General features: G+C 35.2%; 1 long non-coding RNA gene across 1 annotated transcript; it reads right to left on the reverse strand.

Moving 5' to 3' along the window:
- Positions 1-421: 421 nt before the first annotated feature.
- On the reverse strand, positions 422-3,089 carry LOC113333078. Its single transcript, XR_003351795.1, has 5 exons — positions 2,904-3,089; positions 1,906-1,977; positions 1,722-1,813; positions 1,210-1,622; positions 422-598 (listed from the first exon to the last, which is right to left on the reverse strand). It is a non-coding gene; the product is annotated as an uncharacterized LOC113333078 (long non-coding RNA).
- Between the last annotated feature and the right edge of the window lie 1,097 nt (positions 3,090-4,186).

Raw genomic sequence — 4,186 nt, forward strand, 5'->3', positions numbered from 1 at the left:
ATCCAAGGATCAATCAATTTCCAATCAACAACCAAAGGTTGGATTTCACAATTGATCGATACAACGCACAACCTGTGATATTTCAATTGGGAAAATTAGGCTAAGGCCCAACCCATGGATAACCCATAATATGAGGCCCTTAATTAAAAGAAAATTTAAATCTAGGCCCCGAGTTATTAAAGGACATCCATACCCTTTTATATATTGTCAAGCCGATAATTAAATAAAATTTAAATTTATGCCCAAAATTATTAAAATACAGCGTGAATGTGTAAACAGAAATTACACATGCATATGGCATGTGTATCCAGAAGTTACACATCCTTATGCCATGTATAATGCTAAGTTACACATCAAAAAAATAGACATCAAAAAGAACACATACAAAAAATACATGTATTACTTTAATATTCATTTACAATAATTTCTTAACATGTGTAACTAGAAGTTACACACGCATCTGTTTAGTGTAATTGAGAGTTACACATGCATCTATCTAGTGTAATTGAGAGTTACACACGCGTCTGATTTGTGCTTTTATGAAGTTTAAATATTTGCCTTTCCTTCTTGTCTCACTCCCTCCAAAATGCTTGCATATCTGCAACGAAATAAACATCCATGGATTAGGTTGGATGAACAAAAAGCAAAAAAATAAAAATATTATAGAACAAATTGTAAAGCAAAATTATAGAACAAAGATCACAGAAAATACACATGATAACCTATCTTAGAATGTGTAACTGGGAGTTACACATGCATCCGTCATGCGTAATCATCAGTTACACATCCATATAGATGTGTATGCAGAAGTTACACATCCGTCATGAGATCGGTTTCTTCACAACACAATAAAGAAACTTGAAAGCAAATGAATGTATCTTGAGTCAGAGCCCTCATTCTGCATCCAGGTATGAGTAACAATCTATAATATACGCAGAAAATGACAGAATAGGGTCAATGCATAAAACAACATATCAATGTTTTCAAGGTATATGCTACTTCCTACTAGCAAGCATTTGTAACACCACTCATAACTTCATAGCACAAAATTAAACATTCCAAACAATCTTCTAGTAAAATTGAGACATGAAATAGTTTACTTCCTTGTGAAACGATGCTTGGTTTGTCCTCTATAACTTGATTGTTTACGTTCATAAGTATATCATGGTAAAGAAGATGAGTTAGTGTCAATTAAGCAGAAGTAGTTACCTTCGATATGAGCCATAATTTGTTCTTCAATACAAGAGAGAGTTAACAGCAGCACCACCGCCACCACCAGAGAGAAGTGAAAATAGATGTGTATGCAACAGTTACACGTGCATATGGCATGTGTATGCAGCAGTTACACATGTCATATGCATGTGTAATCAACGATTACACATCCATAAAGTTTGTGTATGTCGCAGTTACACATCCATGTCATATGCAAAAGTTACATCCACTGGCTAAGAAGTAAGTTTATAGGACAAAGATAGGACATTGATGTAGACCTGTTCACGAAGATCAGCATTTCCAGAGCTAAGAAGTTGCACAAGCGTTGGAACAGCACTATGTTGAATCACAACTTGTGTATGCTCTGATGTGCCTGCCGCGATATTCGTCAAAACCCACGCTGCCTCAAACTGCTCACAACAAATAAATAAGCTTTAATTGAGGTTAAACAACAAATTTGCAGCTTAAATTAAGCGAGTTAAAGAGGAAATCCGTGAAGTAGTTCATACCTGGAGTTGAGGAGGATCGTTCCTTGCAAGAAATCCTACGAATCGTGGGACAACACCGGCTTTAATTACCTTATCAATTGGTGGGTCACGCACTGCATAGATATGTGATCACAATTAAGTGAGTAAAGAAAGAAAAGAAGTTTAATAGACACTTATATAGAATTATAGTCTTAGAGTTGCATACCAAGAGATAAAAGCTTCCTGAATTTAGTGGTCGACTCCAACTGTGCTTCTCGATAAACAGACCATAATTCTCCTACCATTGCCAGAATTATATTCAGTTGTCAACGAAAACAAGACAGCCAATTAGCAAACTGTAAACATCATGACTTCGCCTACCTCAATCAGAGTGCAGCAACAAATCATGTACTCTCAAAACACCCCAAATTTGTTAAAAGACAGTTAACATCTACTAATTATACAATCTGAAATGGCTGTTTGCATATACAATCAGTATTAGGAGTTTCAATCCACTAGCGCAACAAGATTTCAAATATCCAAGACGAACTATGCTTCATGGACAGCGTCATGGGACAACAAAAAATCTACAAATACTAAGACACTAAGCCCGTTAGATGACTACAGTAAGGCCAATGGGCCCTGTGCTATTCTACTCATTCCTTGAGCACAATCCAACACCATGAACTCAAAACATCCTAATGAGTAATGAAGTTATGTAATGTCAAAAATCTTGTTAGGAAAACCATTTCACATTTTAGTCCGCAGATATTGGAAATAAGAAATCTTATAACAACATGTAAAATTGTAAATACTTCCTCGTACCTAATTATTCGGCGTAATCCACAGAATCAAATTTAATCAGTACTAATATCACATTCACATATATATAACCTAATTAATCTCCTAATTCTTTCATTTCTTGCTCATAACAAATACAAAGGGACCAAAAATAGACAGATTCATGAACATAATTTAATTCAAAAATCACCAAACTCCAAGTTATTTCATGTAAAGTCCCATTTCCTCGAAACAATCCAGAGCATCTCATAAAAAACCTACAGTTTGTTCTTTTACAATAAAAAATTCTTCAATTCCAAAACATAATGAGATCCAAATCAACAAGCAAAAAAAAAACAGAGAAAATGTAAAATCGCAATCATCAGATTGAAATTCTAGGATAAAACTCCGAACAGAAGAACATTGTGATTAAACAAATTTTACCTTATCGGATTCAGAGAAACCAGCAAATTGTTCCTCATATCATTGTTGATCGCATCTTGAAATTGATAGTTAGGACGATTTTGACGAAGAACCGATCTGAAAATTTTGCTCAAGATTCTTCGAAACAATTACATTGATACAACTAGAGAGAGTAGTTGATTGTAAATCTGAGATCGGAGCATCATGATTAATAGAAGAGGATAATTATTTATATACTTAGCTTGTTGAATCTGCAGATTACGTTTCTCGGATTCATTTTCCCTCATTTTTTTCTACTGCAACGCAACTAATGCTTCTCCTTGTCCTGGTGGTGGATTTATGATCTCTATCTTCGCCATCCATAACACACTTTTTCAAACCTTTGGATCTTTAAAATTTCAGAGAACAAAAACCCAAGAACAATTGTTACAATAACAACAGTGAAATCGTGCGCTGAAAACTAGAACAAACATCGAAATTAATCGATTTAATCAAACTGAAAAACACAGTCGATTGTCTCTGCTCAAAATCAACCGATTGTCGCTGCTCAAAATCAATTTTTGAAACCCCATAAAATTTATCGTAAGAACTGGAGAGAGAAAATGAAATCAAAAATGAAAATACGAGAGAGAAAGAAGATGGGGAAATAAAATCTCTAATGATTTTCCCTTCTTTAAATAGTAAGGGTAGTTTTGTCATTATCAAAATTCACAATAATTAATCATGGGCCAGATCTGAAAAAATATTGATATTCTGGGTCTAGTAATATCATTTTCTGAAAGTATGGAGTTGATAAGGGAGGATCCATTTAGTGGGGCTTCTATATGTTGAACCCATATAATAGGGGGGTTCTAGTATTTTTCACATTTCAATTATATAACAAAATATAATGCGGAATAGAAATAACACATACACCAGAAGTTTTGTTAACGAGGAAACCGCAAATGCAGAAAAACCCCGGGACCTAGTCCAGATTGAACACCACACTGTATTAAGCCGATACAGATACTAGCTGGTAGGCCTGGAAAAGGGTATAGAAATTATCCCCGGCCAAAAACTTGGTGGGCCCGGAGATATGTATAAAATTATGCACAATAAAAACGCGGGCCTACAGTAATACCGCAAGTGCACGGTCGTCGGTTGTAGCTCGTGCAAGTACGGGTCGATCCACAGAGACTGGGTGTGTTTGAAGTTTTCTAGCTAATTGGGTTCCTAAATTGCTATTGGGCTATGAAGCCTTTTGGCTTAAATTGGGCTTTGAGTACTAATGGGTTTGATAATAATAAAATGAACTGAGCTTGGGC

The sequence above is a fragment of the Papaver somniferum genome, chromosome 1 (assembly GCF_003573695.1).
Source record: "Papaver somniferum cultivar HN1 chromosome 1, ASM357369v1, whole genome shotgun sequence".
In the NCBI taxonomy this organism is placed as follows: domain Eukaryota; kingdom Viridiplantae; phylum Streptophyta; class Magnoliopsida; order Ranunculales; family Papaveraceae; genus Papaver; species Papaver somniferum.